Genomic DNA, 19284 nt, shown 5'->3' on the forward strand with positions numbered 1-19284 from the left:
AACTAAAAAGAAAATATGAACAAGTAAAATAAAAATGCTATGACAAATCAATTTAACTTCCAGTTGCCAAGTCCTCGATAATAGCGCCAAAAACTTGTCCGCTCTTTGTGAGTATTATATATGAGTGCGGATGTGTGTACAAGTATACACAATCGAATAAGTAATTAAGTGATAAGTAGAGTATCGTCTCCACAGGGAATTGGAGAAGTCAAATAGGTTTGTCAAGGCACTTTACTTTGTCACCTAAGTAAAGTTAGTGATGATATGTACAAATGATAATGCTGTGGCAAAATGAGATGGAAGTTGTGGAAATGGAATAGTGGTATGGTAGCAAATGGATATGTTGCGACAAATTAAATTGACGCATGCAAACAAATGGAAATGTCAAGGCAAAATAAAAATGCAAATACTAGATTTAATATATATAGGACTTTAGCTTTCTCACATGACAAGCTGTTATGGGAATGAGAGGTAGGAGTCACTAGGAAAATCTAAGTCTATTTCTCTGAATGGTGTTTCTTCTATGCCTAACCTACCCAACAAAGTCTACAAAGGTGCCCTATGATATCTCTAGTAAGGGACTCGACAGATTAAAGATGCCCTGGCAAATCCGATTGGCATAAACCCATGCAGTGATCCTATTTGTTCAGATAACGAGATATGTCTCGGCAATACCTTTTTGCGACAACATTAACATCTAACCTATTATTTTTGTACAGCTCCTTTTAGTCTAATGAAATCCTAGCCTTATCTCTAAGGTGGATTAGGCCTAGTTACTACCTAAAACCCCTTGTTTATGTAGTTCATCTCTAGCTTTTCTCGAAGACTAAAAATAAATTGCCAAGGCATTCTCTCGAACCCTCAAGCTCTCCTAAGGAAAGGCTACTCTCGTAGCTCCTACAACCTTAAGGCATTAAGTTTCACAAACAAAACAGAATAAAACATAGAAAATCAACCATTCATTGCAATAAAAACTTAAACATCCAAGTGAACTCCCACCAAATAGGATTAGTTCATGGTGGGGTTCGAAATAAACAAGCACAAAGCAAGTTTCATTCGTTCCTTACAATCCCACAACAAAATATGAAAGCAAGAACTAAAGGGAGAAGAAGAAGCCTTCAACGTGCACTGCTAAATGCCTTCTTCAGCAACCAAGAACTACTCCTAGCGAAATAGCTCCTTTCGGATGCTTAGAACGCCACTCCCTTCGGCTTGTCAAGGAGAAATGCCACGGCAAGTAGGATTGACGGAGAAAGATGAGACATTCTCTCTCTAACTTTTTAAGCTCAAATCTGGGTGGAAACAAAGTCTCTGACATTGTGGCTTCATTCTCTATTTATAGGGGAAAATTAACCCTTGAACTAAGAGTTGACTTTCCCAAACTATGGTTAACTTGCTTGGGAGTTGGGCAAGACAGGTGATGATACAGCCTGGGTAGCTAGCATGAGTGACCAACATAATCCCGTTGCAGGTGCCCAAGGACAGACAAGATCTGTAGGGTCAGGCGGCGTCATCAGCAGAACCGGCGGTTGCAGTGCCGGTCCCTCCAGGCGGATCTTCGAGGTGGATTTCTCGGGCAGAGCTCTCTGATAATTGGATACAACTGGCTTCAAAAATATCTTCTCTCACTTTAAGCACTTTCGAAATGCCAGTTGAACTTGGCAAATTCATTTTGCTCAACAATCTCCTTATGTCACAACATTTTCTTTCCTCTTTTCCTTGCTCTCAATACCTGTACATCATCAGACAAGTACCTTTCCCATAAAGCAGCACCGCTGTAAAAATAAAATGCCACGGCAAACCGAAATCCACCACATGCAACTAAATGCTTCTAAATGTATCTATATGGTCCTAAATGAGCCTTTAGACATTTAATAACTTAAGTTAAAAGGTCCCAAAATGTGGCCTTTTACGAAGTTATCAGACATTTAATAAGATATAACATTTCAACTCTATTAGCAAGACAACACACTTCTTACACCATCAGATAAGAAATTTTCACTTTTTGTTGCATTTATACTTTTTAAGATACTTTTGACTTTGGTTTATGCATAGAATCGGCTAAACCTTAGCTCTAATACCATTAAATTTAATACCCCAACAAGTATCCGACCCGGATACAAATCCGAGGTGTCACATTGACTTTTGAAAACATATTCTTTTATAAGAAAATTTTAAAAGTTAAACTTTTCTTTATTTAAAATGGTGGAATCCCTTGATCAAAGTATATAAAGAAAATTCAAATTCCATCTGGAAAATAAAAACTTAATAATATATATAAATACAGTAAAGTTTGTTTATAAAAATGATCAGAGCATACACAATTTAACATTTAATTACATGTCAACCAAATTTAATACAACAAAATATATACTGTTAAATATTTTCTGATATGATCTTCGGAAGAATTATGATGTCCTGACTCCTAGATTTAATCTTCTTACTTCTTTGAACCTACGTGTGAAACACTCAAACACTAAATCTTGGACTTAGTGAGTCATATAAAATGCAAAATCAAACATTTAAAAACTTGAACATGTACTAAGCATTTCATAAAGTCACATAACAAAAGCATATATGCATGTATATACATTTATCATCATCAACATCATTATCATTATTAAGTACTATTTATTTATATCTTCATTGAGAACTTAAGGTATGTGAGTGCATTGAGGTTGTCCACAAATGCTGTCACTACAGCTCGTATAAATTGCACCGAAGTGCCACATAAAAATATCTCTAATGACCATAGTATTGTCCCGAAGGACCACGTAGAATTGTCTCGAAGGATCGCGTAGAACCCTCGACTCTTGGCATGCCAATTATACCTTTAGCTCTCATATCACATATTTATGGGCTTTACTATTTACATATTTCACATAGCTTGTAACACATAGACATATAATCACATATTGTCACATAGCTTATATCACATTTTCATATAGTCACATAGGTCAATACCACATAGCTTATATCACTTTTTCATGTAATCACATAGGATGAAATGTAACACATAGATCCCGTAAAACAATACATATACCAAGTACATATATTTTTGTATTCATGTACATATAGAAACATATCAACAACATACTAGTATTCATAAACTCATAACATCAAAAAATTGGAAATAGACTCATCGCGAGTCTTATTTCCAAATAATCATATATTATAGTAATATGCAGTCACCTTAGCCTCACTTAGTCAAAGAACAATCTTTATCTCTCTCTCTTGATCGATCTTATAAATTCGAATCTTTCGATACTTACCTTCGTTCGATATCTACACAATAATATGATTGGTATAAATATCAAACATTGTATCACTATAATCAATCCTTAATAACATAAGCTAAACAAAGCACTTAATTCACAATTTCAATCTAAATAGTATCGGTACCCAAAGTACAATATCGTTACTTCCTTATTATGGTATCGATACTTTACTTCAATATCGATGCCCTTTCTAGATTCTGGAATTTCATCTTTTAAAATGATACCGATACCTATACATTAGTATTGATACCCTTGGTATCGATGCTATTCCTTTAATATCGATAATATACTATTGATTTGTACAATTTCACCATATGGTATCGATACTGTTCTTGCAGAATTGATACCCAAACCCAAATATCACTTATTTTTACTTTGAAGTGTCGATACTGTTCATCCAGTACTAATACCCCTTGCCCAGAACTTACTTATTTAACCCAAAAAATTCAAAACTTTGCTAAATACCTCACTTTACTCTCTTTTCAAGTCTTTAAACTCAACTACACTTATCCAAATCACCTTAAATCACTTTAACACATCTAAACATCTAATATCTCACTAGCATACTTGAAATCAAAATTCATACCAATTAATCAACGTTGTTTTTAATCCTTTGTAACACTTTATATTTCTTATTTTAGCTTATGAAAAGTCAAATCTCACTTCTAAATCTATTTTAACTCTTTTTCATCAACTCACTCAAAAACCCTTTGTATTCAATCACCCATAACTTATCTAACTTTTAGTTTTTACTTCTGTTTAAGCATCCTTAAGCTTTCCTAACACCCCAAGAATCAAAACCAACTTAAAAATTCAAGAAATAACAAACTTAGAGTTCTTTTACCTTAAACAAGCACTCACGTAGAGAGGAGGAAGAAATGATGAAGAAATGATTCTAGATTTCTCTGTAAATCTTCATTTCCTTTCACGTGTATATAATACACAACTAACCAATTTTAAATTCATTAATTGCCAAAAGACCAAAATGTCTATTCCTCTTTTAATCTTTGCTAAACAACCCTTCAAAAAAATATCCAAATAAATCCCTGAACTTTTCAATTTATCTAAATTGACCATAAAATTTTAAAATCTTACACTTTGGTCACTAGCCTGGTTTTTGGGATGTTACACCATGTCTCATATTTGTGTAGGAATTAGTTGATGAGACGCAAACTGTCGCAACACTCTATCAATGATATGCATCTCAACAATCAGAAAATGCAATAAAGCAGTGATGGCGCACCATAAATCAAACCCATCAAAAAATCCCAATGGCAATAACTGGTAGATCTCTTCGTCGCAATACGGAAGCCAAGAAAACTATAAATATCAATTATAAAAGTTATAATATATAAAGTTAAACAATTTCAATAAAATAATAAAAGAACTAATATTTAGCACATATCGAATAGTGATGTCGATCCTTATTCGTATATCATTTTTAGTAGCACCCGACAACTTCATCTTGGTTATTTTATGGTGCCATCTAAAAAATAAAAAAATAAAAAAATGATTAAAAACATATAAAAATTAGTTAAAAAAGTGAAATTAAAGAATTACCTCCCATCGAGAGGAAACTCAATCGAGGTTGTTATAATTGACGTAAAAAAGGAAATCGATACTGTAACACCCCTGACCCATATCCGACCCAGATACAAATCTGAGGTGTCACATTGACTTTTTAAATCATTTACTCTTAAAAATGTGTACACTATATCATATCAAAACAATGGAGAAATTCATACTCAAATTAAACATAAAACTTAATAATTTACATTAATAAAATCAAGTATGTTTACAAAATTCGATCAGAGCATTTATGATTTAAACTTTCATTTGCATGCCAACAAAATAACACATACACCAGAACATACAACTTAAATCAATTTTGATATGATCTTCGGTAGAGCTATGTTGTCTTGACTCGCACTAATCTTGATCTTCCGACTTCTTTGAACCTACATATGAAAAATCACTCACACGCTAAGTCGTTGACTTAGTGAGGAATATAAAATGTATAATAAAACATCTCGTCACTTAATCATATTCTAAACATTTCATATAATCATATAAAGAAATGATAACACATAACATGTAACAAAAGCATAAGTGCCCATATATATATCATCATCATCAATATCATTATTATTGTCACTATGCAAAACCATTAAACCATTTAAAACATATAATCTTGTACTTAACATTCCTAACACATCATATAATACATTTCACAAAGCAACACACATAACATCACACACTGTTTATTTATTTTATCTCTTTAATAGTCCATATTACACTTCTGAGAACTTAAGGTATGTGAGTGCATTGTGGTTATGCACAAATGTTGTCACCACAGCTCATATAAATTGCACCGAAATGCCACATAGAATTCTTAAAGGACCACATAGATGTCCCGAATGACCACGTATAAATGTCCCGAAGGACCATGTAGAATTGTCCCGAAGGACCGCGTAGAACCCTCGACTCTTGGCATGCCAATTATACCCTTAGCTTTCATATCACATACTTATGGGCTTTACCATTTACACATTTTAACATTTTCAATTATTCACATAGTTCTTTATCACATAGATTATATCACATGTTCACGTAGTCACATAGACCATATCACATAGACATGTACTCACATAGCTTATAGTCACATAGCTTATATCATTTCTTATATATTAACATTTCTCATAGTCACATAGAATAACATGTAACACATAGCTCATGTATAACAGTGCATGTAACCTATAAACATATACTTGTACATCATGTACACATCGAAACCATAACCATGATATACTGATATTCATGAAATTATGCCATCAAATATTGGAAATAGACTCATCGCAAGTCTTCTTTCCATATGATCATATTTCAAACTAACATGAACTCACTTTAGCCTCACGTAGTCAAAGCTAAGCACTTAGCACCTTAGATCGGTCTTACAACTTTGAATCGTCCGGATCTTGCCTCCGATCAATATCTACACAAATATATGATCTAAATAAATATCAAAATTCATAATACTATAAATTAATCACCAATAACTTAAGCTAAACAAAGCACTTAATTCACTATTCCACTTTGAATAATATCAATACCCAAGGTACAATATCGATACTTCTACACCATGGTATCGATACTATACTTCAGTATTCGATACCCCAATTCGATTCTGGAATTTCATCTCTCAAAATGGTATTGATACTTGATCACTGGTACCCCTTGGTATCAATACTACTCATTCGATATCGATACTGATTAAAGGATTTCATACAATTAACCTTATGGTATCGATATTGTTCTTTCAGTATCGATACCCAAACCTAAATATCACATATTTTTACTCTGAAGTATCGATACTATTCTTCCAATACTGATACCCCTTGCCCATAACTTACTCATTTTAACTCGAAAATCAACAAAACTCAACTAAATTTCTCATATTCTTCTTCTTTAAAGTCTTTAAACTCAACTACACTTATTCAAATCAACTTATCTCACTTTAACTCATCTTAACATCCAATATCTAACTTGAACACTTAAACCCAAAAATCATACCAAATATTCGAAATGTCTTAAATCCATATCTAACACTTTAGATTCCTTATTTCAGCTTATGACAAGTCAAATATGACTTCAAAATCCATTTATTATCATTTTCTCATCAATTCACTTAAAAACCCTTTATACAAAATCTCTCATATCTCGCAAATCTGTTAGTTTCTACTTTTCTTAAAACTTCCTTAAGCTTTCCTAATACTCCAAGAGTCAAAACTACTCATAAATTATAAGAAATAATCAACTAGAATAATCCTTACCTTAGCCAAGCACTCACGTAGAGAGGAAGAAGAAAGGATGAAGAAAGAGGGAGAAAAATCTAGATTTCCTCTAACTCTTCTCCACTTGGAGATATATAAACCTTATTAAGAATTTTAAATTCATTATTTTCTAAAAGACTAATATGCCCTTCTATCCTTCCATCTTTACTAATCAATCCTACTCCAATAATTTTCAATTAAATCCCTGAACTTTTCGATTTTTCAAAATTAGAAACAAAGTTTTAACATCTTACACTTTGGTCACTAGCCCAGTTTTTGGGATGTTATAGATACCAAGCACAAGACTGTAGCAATATTATACAGCCTGCTACATTGAATTTTCCACCCCGTTGGACGGTTACAGCCTTGCAAAGCTCCCGGTACAAAAAGGCTAAAATTACCGAGCCCCAACTAGTATTACAACACTCATCGAAATTATTTAATATAGGGAGATACTGAGTGTGCACCAAATTACCAGATTTATCCGATAATAATATCCCTCCGATCAGTTGGAGAAGATATGCTCTGGATGCAAAAATAATCTCCTCCTTAGTATAGTCGCTTGTCACTTGAAATTCATACTCCTCCACGCCATTTTTATATGATAGTTGTCCATGAACTCAGATGGTGGCAACCTTCCCAAAACTTTGTGGACCATAACAATGGGGTTGTAATCGTTCTGCCTGATGATGTCGGTATCATTGACAAGAACACGGAGTCGGTAAACAACATCTTCCAAAGTAATCGTCGCTTTACAGCTCGGGAAATGGAAAGTGTGCGTCTCGGGCTTCCAACATTCAATTAGAGTTGAAATGAATGTTGTGTAGACCTTAAAGCCACGAACAAATATGGCTGGATATAGACCGAATTTCAAAAATCCAGAGCTGACGAGTTCCATGGTGATCGTTGCTGTTGCCCGTTGACCAACGGATATATTTTTTTAATTCAAATAAACTTGTCACCTCGAGGTGACGAGTTTTTATTTATTTTTTTTTCATTTTTAATATTAAAATTATTTTTATAATTTTTTAAAAAAGTTTTTTAAACAAACTCGTCACTTCTAGGTAACGAGTCTTTTTAATTTCAATAAATAAATGGTCTATGTGAGGCCCACTCATCCGAGTCCATTAAAATAATATATCTCACTGAACTCATCACCTCACTCATCACCTCGAGGTGATGAGTTCTGGAATCACTGTAACTTTTATCGTATTCTCCAAAAAAAATGGGTGCCCTAATAGGCTAAATAAAAAACCCGAGTGACCTATTAGGCCAAAAAAAATCATTTTAGGTACCTAAATTATACCTCAATTTGACTTTTGACGTCTAAATATTTTTTCATTAAAAATATATAAATTGGTCGTAGACTTTAAACAAATTGTGGGGATGTTTCCTTCCTCCTTAACTTTATTTATTCCCTTTTTGTTCCTTTGCTTTACATAAAACCAGATTAGACTAACTCCTCTTTAATCCACCATAAATCCTTTCCAGCTTTATAACACTAAAGCACCACTACAATCTATTCCTTTCTTCTTCCTCACTTCCTTTCCCTTTTCACTTTTTAAAAAATAACCACTCATATTTTAATCGTTCATATTTTAAAATTCCTATAGAAACTTTATATTAATTATTTCTTTTTTTGGGAGGTTCCCTTTAAAAATAGAATCTATTTATGAAAAAAGAAGAAAAATAGACTGTAATCTTTTGATAAGGGCGCAGAACAATTTCTTTTACTTTTCTCGCGTGAATGACAATTTTGAAGGCTTTGAATGTATAAAGATAGAGCATGCTTATCCACTCCTCTTTTATGTGCCATAAATAAATTCATCAATCAATTTTAATTTCCCATTTTTTATCCTTCTTAAATAAATTCATCAATCAATTTTAATTTCCCATTTTTTATCCTTCTTAAATCGATTATCTAGCTATTATTTTCAACACTCAAACTCTTAGCATACTTTTAAAATTTCCCATACATCAATTTCCACTTTTAGAATAGCTCTTTTACATGATATATATACATTTGTGCATAATTCAAATAAAAAAAATATGTTGAAAGTTGACACAGAATAACTGTTTTATATAATTCAAGATGAAGTCATGAAGCCACATACATATGGTGGGAGAGAAACCATCCTAAATATTCTAGGTTTAATTATTTCTAACCACTCTCCTAAATGCATAGCAATAGGAAAAAAAGTTAAAAATATTAAGTAGCAAAGATAAACTAGTAGTTCATTTATTCCACTTAATTATTTATCTCGTCTCATTTATTATGGTGAAATGTAGATTGGTCTAACTCTCTTGCTCAACTCATCAATAAATATTTTTAAAAAGATTATAATTTCATTACCAACAACCAGTTGGTCTAGTGGGACGAGACATTAGGTCCCTTAAGCAAGGTTAGGGATTCGAATCCTGATGTTTGTGAATGAAGCAAATTGGGTTGAGAGGGTCGCCCTCGCCTCTGCAATACCCAATCTAGATTAGATGGTCAATAGATCGGATATCCGTGATTAATTCAAAAAAGTTCGTTAAGATTTATAAAATATGGTGATATCACAATTCAAGGACAATTCCTTATTAAATTATCGATTGAGGTTTTAATGTAAAAATAATAATTAAAAGTATATTATAATAACACATAATACGATTTCTGTTAAAACCCGGTTAAAAAGGTTTTAGAAATTAAGGAAAAGAAGGGAATTTTGATATTGGGAGACAAAATCTTTGATGCGATGGAACATTGTCTTTGGGCCTTTTTTTTCCTTCTTGTTCAACACTTTATGGTTGGTAGGTTGTATAATGCAGCAGACGCGTGCAAGTGCTCATCATTCATATATAAATATATATATATATATATATATATAATGATCTTAGTTGATGATATCAAGTATAAGGTTATTATAACTATTTTTTGTATATCAGCAGCGGAAGATTAAATAGATTTGATTGTTAGATCTTAGATTTCTCTATGATAGATCATGCCTATATACTGTAATTGATTCGAAGGTTAACGCACTCACGTGCTCGAAGAACATAAATTTTTTGAAAGCTCCAATAAGCGAAATACTCAAGGAGAAATGACAATTTTTAAAGGTGATCTCCAAAAATATAACAAGAATATATTTAATTTTTATTATATTGTATTTTATAATATATTCTAATCTTATATATATCATGTGTACATTTAGTCAAAATATAGTGTCCATATGTGTACTTCAATAAAATTTAAATTTAGCCAAATAAAAAATTGAAAGTTAAATTAGAATTATTTCGACTTAAACATCCTAAACACTATTAACATTTCTCATCAAAATTTATTATAGATTTGTTCAAGTAATTATACCAAATTCATAATAAAATCATTAAACACTTCATAAGTATATCTGGTAAGAAGTTAAATTTAACAAAAAAAAAGTATTTAACTATTTTTTTAAAATAATTGTATTTTGAAGTCCACATGTACACACAACAGCAATAATTGTAGAATAATACTTGATAGTCTTTTTGACTTTGCCCTCTTTGCTCGTACTTACCTTAGTAAATCACATGGACTGCAAATTACTTGTCATGTATTCTTTTTAAATCCCTTTTGCCATTCTGCTTGGTATGTATATTGAAGATACTAAAATTTTTTTTTTTATCCATATTATTATTATTAATATTATTATTATCCTTATTATTATTATTATCATTATTATTATTATTATTATTATTATTATTATTAATTTATATTAAATATATTAAATACATAATAATAATTACAGGCCCAATTACAACTGGACCGGCCCAGTTACAAACCAACCAGAGCCGGTCCAAATCCAACCAGAAACCCTAAATATTTGGGTTTCCAGTTAGGGTTTCCTAACCCTAATCATCCTCAGCCGCCTCATCACAACCGTTGGATCTGGCACGATCCAACGGTCCACATGGTTCCAGAGAGAAACCCTAGGGTTTGATACCCTAGGGCCACGCGGCGCCGCCCCAGCTTCCACGCGGCTGCCGACAGTCTTCTCACCGCCACGCCGCTGCCACGTCCCAACCGAAGACTCCAGAAGATAAAATGGCAGCCGTCCACGCCATGGCTACTCGGTGAGTCACCACTGGTAGTCCGGTGACTCACCGAGAGCCCTTCTTCGGACCGGTCCGACGGCTACACCGGTGGTGGCTATAAAAGCCACCACCCATCTGCAAGAAAAGGGAGAGGGGACAGAAACAGAAAAAAAAAACAGAGAAAATAACAACTACCAACGATCTCAGTCTACAACAACAGAGCAAAAAACAAAAGGAAAAAGGAAGGAAAAACTTACCGAGGGAACCGTTGGTCATCAGAACCTTTTTGGAGCCATCGGAAAGTCAAAGGTCGAAGGTATAAACTTTAGATCTACGCATTTCAGTAGTATTTTAGGCTAAAAAACCTACGGATCTAGCTTTAGGGAAAACCAGGCTTTAATTTGGGGTGGGATTTGTAATTTCCGGCCACCGGATATGGCGGCCGGCGGTGGTATTGACGGTGGCTAACGGCGGCCGGCCGGAGAGCTTCTCTCTTTTCTAGAGAGAAGCGAGAGAATTTCTTTCTCTCAGAAAAGAGAGAGAGAGGGAAGAGAGGAGAAATGAGGCTGGCCCTTCGGGCCAGCTGATTTTAGGCTTAAATAGCCCTTCCCGAACGACGCCGTTTTGGGAAGGGCTATTCAAGTAATTACGAAATAGTTAAACCCCGGCCGCAGTCCTTCGTATTTGTAAATTTTTACATTTTGGTCACTAAACTGAATTTGTAATAATTTTAATTTAGTCTTCGAATTTTAATTTTATTCATTTTAGTCCCTTTTATTAAAATAATATATTTAGGATAAATGACAGATTTAATCCCTTAATTTTAATAAATAAAATTTTTATCCCTAGTTCATATTTTTAATTAATTTTATTATAAATTTTGAATTTTAGATAATTTTGTTTTGGTCACTAAATTATTAAATTAAAAAATATAAAATATTTAATTAATTAGGAATTAGATTTAATTTTATTTTTATTATAATTTAGTTATTTATTTTATATGTTTTAATTTTACTGCTTAAAATACATTGTTTTAGTAATATTTTTTATTTTATATGGTTAAATATTTTTATATATTCATAAATAATTTTTAAATATTTATTTTTTATCAAAGAAAAGGACAGTCTTAATACAACTGGATGTCCTATTCTGATATTTTAAAAAATTAAAAAATAAACAATATTATTTAAATTAATATTTATCAATATCAAAGAAAAGAGCTGTCTTAAGGCACCTAGAAGTTCTTTTCGGATATTTTTAAATAAATATAATTTTGAAAATAATAGAATTATAAATTAAATATATTTTTGAATTTTTAAAATTTTAATGATATAGACAATTTATAATTAAAAAGTACCAATTTTGGGCGTTGTAGGGGTGCTAATCCTTCCCTAAACGTAACCGACCACGAATCCCTTGTTATTATTAAAAAGAACGAATTTTTGGTTATAAACGCAGATCAGTTTAATTTTTTAATTGATGTTTTTTTAAAAACTCTTTTAAAAAATATTTTTTTTAGGTATTCGACCTACCTGACCCAAAAGGCCGATGGCGACTCCCAAATTATTTTCAAAACCATCTATTCACATCAATTTTCTCGCCAAATTTAAATATATTCGTGCCCGGACGAAAACCGGTTACGACAGTTTGGCGACTCCGCTGGGGACTCTGGTCAAACTTTTAAAAATCAATTATAAATTGTCTCTATTAGTCAAAAATTAAAAATTTATATATTTAATTTTTAATTCTTTCTTTTCAAATTATTTATTTATTTATTTATTATTTTTATAATATTTATATGTTTTATTTACAAGTATTTTATTTCAGTATTTATTTTTATGTCAAAGGTTTGAACATTTCTCCTCACACACAACACTTGCATTGCATAACATAAAGCTCTATAATTGAGTTGTCCCTTTTAAGTGAGAGTGAAAGCAACGTCTTCGTGAGAATTTATTCTCCGTGTCAGACCTAGCAAGTAACTTTCGGGGTTCATATGCTCTATGTCTTCGTGAGAATTTATTCTCCGTGTCAGGCATAGAGAAATGTATCCCCTCGAATTGAACTCGATTCACTTTAGTCTGTAATGGACTAGGATTGAGGGTTAGCAACCCAAGGGGGCACTAACAAGGATAATTCGGGTACCTTTACTCCTAGATCTGAAACCCTGCATATAAAAAACCTTAGAAACTCTTCCAATCAGAAGTCATGCCGAAATTTTGTCCAAAATAGATGTACACACAGGAGAAATGAATTCTGTCTTTTCTGTTAATTTATTTATTGTTTAAATTACATGTTTATTTAAATTATTTAAATTCAGAAAAGCATGTTTAAATAAAGAATATTTATGTAAAATTTCTTTATTATGTAAACTAATTTATTTTCTTTTTTGTGTGTTCTTTATTTTTCTGTTTACATTGCATCATACAGGATAAAAAACATTGATCCTTGTGTTAATTATCTCATTGGAAAGCCTTTATCTATGGATAAAAAGTGTTCAAGTCAAGTAATTCTAAACTCAGAAGTAAGACAGTGGGCTGAAGATTTACAAAGACAAGAAGGAGACAGTCTGCAGGATGATTATGTATCTGACTTGGCCAGTTATGCTCCAGTTTCATTAAAAAGAAATGATATGCAAGATTTGCGAAGCATTTGGGAAAGTTGGGATTCAAACAAAAAATTGCAGTTTTATCAGACTTACGGAGACATTCCATATCTGCTCTATGTAGAAGTTGATGATGAATTATTCCGAGCCCTAGTTCAATTCTGGAATCCAGGGTACAATTGCTTCACTTTCAATAAGGAGGACTTGGTCCCTACTATTGAAGAATACACAACTTTGCTACATATCGAAGGGGCTTTGGAGAATCGAATCTATTCAAAGTCAATTAAAACTCAACCCTTCCGAGTTAAATTAGCAAAAATTGCCGGAGTACGAGAAGAATGGGTAGTATCCCGTACAAAACAAAAAGGCGAAAGTGAAGGCATTGCTTGGACCAACATCAGAGAACTTATTCAGAGCCATCCAGATATTAAAGTACGATTCGATCTATTTGCTCTGGGTATATATGGCATGGTCATCTTCCCAAAAGTATTGGGATATATTGAAGCTGCAGTGGTAGACTTGTTTGAACAGCTACCGAAAAAGATTAATCCTGTTTCTGCCATCCTAGCAGAAACCTTCAGATCGTTAAATACTTGCAGAAGGCTAGGAGGTGGACGATTCTCAGGGTGTACTCAGTTGTTATATGTTTGGATCCGTAGTCATTTCTGGAGAACAGAAAAGATTTCATACCGACGTTTTAATACGGATTATTCACCATTAAAGGAATTTCTGGAGCAGGAATGGCCTAAAGAAATTAAGAAAGATATGTGGATTAATGCCTTTCGAAATCTGCAAAGCAATGACGTTATTTGGCGAGCCCCGTGGCAAATACAAAGGGAATTCATTTACAAATGTGGTGATTACAACTGGATAATGTTGCTCGGATTATGGGGAGGAATTGGATATGCACCACTTCTGGTTATAAGACAGTATGAAGGTCATCAATTTGTACCTGTCACTGCTGGACTACAGTCATCTGAGTTTGCATTCCACAGCAAAAATTATAAAAGAAACATCATGGAAGCCGTTACAGCTTGGAAAACAACTTTTTGCATCCGAGCTAAAGCAGCAAAAGAAATGTTAACTCCTGATTATGAAGAATGGAGATCTATCAGGAAAAACGAAAATATTCCTCTACCAGATCAAAATGAGGATATTTCTATGGAAGATCGCATCAAGGTGGTTCCATCAGAGATTGAAATCCTGAGAGCTGATTTTGAAGCAGAAAGAGAAGGCTGGTCGAAAGAGTTAGAGCAAATGAGACAAGATAAAGCTATGTTGGGGGTTGACATTGACTTTCATTCATCACAATGTGCAATGTTGAGAAAAGATAAAGAAAAAGGTGAGGATGAGTACAGAGCCTTACAGAAAGATTATCAGGAGTTATATAAATCCCGAAAAGCATCAGGACCCAGCCAATCGACGGTACAGATGACCAAAGAGTTGAACATCGAGAAAAGACGAGTTGAAGATCTGAAAGGAAAGAATAGCCGTCTACTCAAAAGCCTGGAAAAAGGAAAGCAAAAAATGGAAGATTTTGAGGTCGACAGACGAGAGCGAATTATAAAGCACAAGGCTGAACACCGCGAGATCATGAATGAAATGCAAAGAGAAAGGGATCGAGCCAAAGATTTAGAAAAGATGAAGAATGAAATCTTTGATAAATTTCAAGGCGAGAAAAATATCATGTTCAAGGGATTTGAATCTGAAATGAACCAGTTGATTGCTGAGCTTGAAGTCAGAGACCAAAAGATGGAAGAATCCAATGTTGAAAAAGAAAAATGGGAGCTAGAAAGAAAAAATTTCAACACCAGACTTGAGGTAGAACAAGAAGTGGCTAGCAATTGGATGCAAAGATGCAGAAACAAAGATGTTCAAATCCAGAAGCTTAATCAAAGAATGCAAGAAGCACGAACAAAACTTGAAGAGGATCTGGATCAGTCTAGAAACAAAAACTCAGAGTTTAATACTTACATTTTGCAACTTGAAGAATCATTGTTTCAAGAAAAGGTTCGTCTAGGACCTAATGATCTCAAAGAAAGTAATGAAGAAAATGCTTCACTGCGAAGACGCATTAGAGATCTTGAAAAAATCCTGCACAATTGTCAAGTCAGAATCACTGAGTTAGAACAAACTCTTGAAGGAACAAATGAACAATGGTAAAAGTCAACTGAGTTTTATGTTGAAAGAAGTGAAGAAAGAAGTAATATGGTGTTCGAGGCCATGGTACAAATGAGCGAAGTTGCCAGATATGTTGGGGAACTAGCTGTTGAAGCCAAAATAATTGAGCATCAAGTTGATCCAGTTTCTAGATGTGGAAAGAAGGTGTCATGGTTAATGAAAGAAATTATAGAGCTTAATAGGGAAGCTACGCCTTATCTGTAGTTATGAACTATTATAAAGAAACTTTTGTATGCCGATGAAAGTTGTTCTATGACAGTTAACTTTTTGGGATCAATGTTTTTACATACATGCATTTTGCATACATTCATCATTCATTTCACAATTTTCGCTATGAATTATTATTTATTAAGTTAAAATTCATTAATTAAAATTTGAAAAAATAATATTAAGAGATTTTTCAATCGCAGTTACTCTGGCCAAAAGAGAAATACTACATCACTACGGTACTAGACAAGCTACTAAGAGAATTATGGAGGATAAAATACAGCGTATTGAGGAACAGCATCATAAAGAACAAGAAGAAATGAGAATGAAACTGGAAAAAATTGAAGCCAGTATTGCAAATTCACAGGACAGTATGATGAAGAAGATAGAGGACATGTTTAAAAGGCAGGCTATCAGTGGAAAAATGCATGAAAATCCTGTATCTTTTAACCAAGAACCCATATATCCTCTAGGTTTTCCACCAGAATCAATTTATCACTCTGGTACTACCCCTATACAAATCAATGCTCGTACATCTGCATTACAAGAAGTCAAATCACATGAAGATCAACAAGTGGATCCTGCATCTTCAAGCAAAAATCCACTTATATCAGATGTGAAAATAGGGGATCTTAATACTGATCAGTTGATCCCAGATTTAAATGAGCTGAATGAGAAACAAAAAGTAAATGAAGAACTGACCAGACAGATCAAGAGCTTAGAAGAGCGAATGAAATCCGTGGAAATAACTGAATCATTCTATGGATTTGATGCTAGTGAATTGAGTTTGGTTCCAGACCTAATCCTCCCTATCAAGTTCAAAGCTCCCGAATTTGATAAATATAATGGTACTACATGCCCTTCATCCCACATTACTATGTTTTGTCGAAGAATGGCAGGATATGTAAAGGACGAGAAATTGTTAATTCACTGCTTTCAGGATAGTTTGACAGGACCGGCTTTAAAATGGTATACTCAATTGACCAAAGCCAACATTAGATCTTGGAAAGATTTGGCTAAAGAATTTCTAGAGCAGTACCGCCATGTGACAGACATGATCCCTGATAGATGGACTCTTCAAAACTTGGAGAAAAAGAATAATGAAACATTCAGACAGTATGCTCAGAGATGGCGTGACACTGCGGCCCAAGTTCAACCACCTTTGTCAGAAAAAGAGGCCACAGTTATGTTTGTCCATACATTGAAGGCTCCTTATTTAAACCATCTAATGGGGAATGCAACCAGAAATTTTGCAGATTTGGTCATTTCTGGAGAATTAATTGAAAATGTTTTGAAAAGTGGCAAGATTGAATCAAATGATGGGTCTAGTTCCAAAAGACCTACATACCGGAAAAAAGAGAATGAGGTCAACAATGCCAATTCTTACAGCAAAGATTCATTGAAAAGTGTTACAATAACCCAGCCAAGGGTTAAGAAAGAGGAAACAAACACTAATCGAGCAGAGTCCAGAGGATCTCGAAAGGAAAATGAAAGGTTGTCTTTTACACCTTTACCAGTACCATATGCAGAGATCTATGATTCGCTGTTAAAAGCAGATGTTATAAGGCTCTATCCTTTGGTTCCCATGCAACCACCATTCCCTCCTTGGTATGATACAAAGGCACACTGTGTTTACCATGAAGGAATTACAGGACATTCTATTGAAAACTGTCTAGCATTCAAAAGGGTGGTTCAAAATTTGATCAACACTGGGAAGTTGGAATTCAATACACCATCCGCATCAAGTCATCCATTGCCAAATCATGGAGATAAAAACGTGAATGCAATTCAGGAAGAGAACAGAAAGAAAGCAAAGACTGACATTTCTGAAATTAAATCTCCATTTGTTTGGATATTCCAACAACTTTCTTTAGCCGGTATAATTTCACAACAATCCAGGCCAAAGCAGAATGAAGGCAAGAATTATTGTGAATATCATCAGGAGAAAGGGCATAAAATTCAACTATGTCCTGAGTTTAGAAACTTGGTGCAAAAATTGATGAACAACAGAGAAATAGAATTCTTTGAAGAAGAACCCGGGAAAAAAGAAGATGATGTTTGCTCATCAGAGGATTCTAAACCAAGTCAAAGAATAAATGATCCTGTGATCATTAATGTGAAATCATCCACGACGATTCCTGCACCAATAAGGCCAAAAGTAGTTATTACCACTCCTCTACCATTTCCATACAAAGATACCCGCAGGGTACCTTGGAATTATACTACCAATGTTTCAATGGTAGGAGGATCTGATTCTCTAGATAAAACAGAAGAGAAAATACAGAATTTGAGTACTACATCGACGTCTGAAGCAGTGAGCGAGGTCGGTTTCTTTACGAGAAGTGGGAGATGTTACTCTCCCGAAACATCCAATGCTTCAGAACAAGTGAAAGCAAAAGGAAAAGCCATGGCAGTACCTCAGAAGGTATTTGAAGATGAATCCCTTCCAGCATTCAATGAGCCTGTGACAGAAAAACAAGCTCAAGAATTTTTGAAATTCCTAAAACATAGTGAGTATAGTGTGGTTGAACAACTACACAAACAACAAGCGAGAATTTCTATTCTTGATCTATTGATGAATTCAGAAGCGCATAGGAATGCTTTGATGAAAATTCTCAATCAAACATTTATCCCCGAAGATATATCCCTCAATAAACTTGACAGGATTGTGGGACATATAGCCGCTGACAATTACATAACCTTCACAGATGATGAAATACCAGAAGGCGGAATGGGGTCAGTAAGAGCTTTGAACATCACGACACACTGTCATGGTCATGTATTGCCAGGAGTATTGATTGACAATGGATCTGCTCTCAACTTGATGCCTCTAGTTACACTTCAAAGAATGCCTCTGGATCAATCACACATGAAGAGTTATCAGAATGTGGTACGAGCATTTGATGGTACTCAAAAAGAAGTGCTTGGGAAAATGGAAATACCGTTGTTAATTGGCCCAGTCGTGTACAATATTGATTTTGTGGTGATGGACATCCACCCCACATATAATTGTCTCTTAGGGAGGCCATGGATTCACTCAGCAGGAGCCGTTCCTTCTTCATTACATCAGAAATTGAAATTTGTTGTTGATGGACAACTAATATGCGTCAATGCTGAAGAAGAAATC

The sequence above is a fragment of the Hibiscus syriacus genome, unplaced genomic scaffold (genome assembly GCF_006381635.1).
Source record: "Hibiscus syriacus cultivar Baekdansim isolate YM2019G1 unplaced genomic scaffold, ASM638163v2 tig00110890_pilon, whole genome shotgun sequence".
NCBI classification, from domain to species: domain Eukaryota; kingdom Viridiplantae; phylum Streptophyta; class Magnoliopsida; order Malvales; family Malvaceae; genus Hibiscus; species Hibiscus syriacus.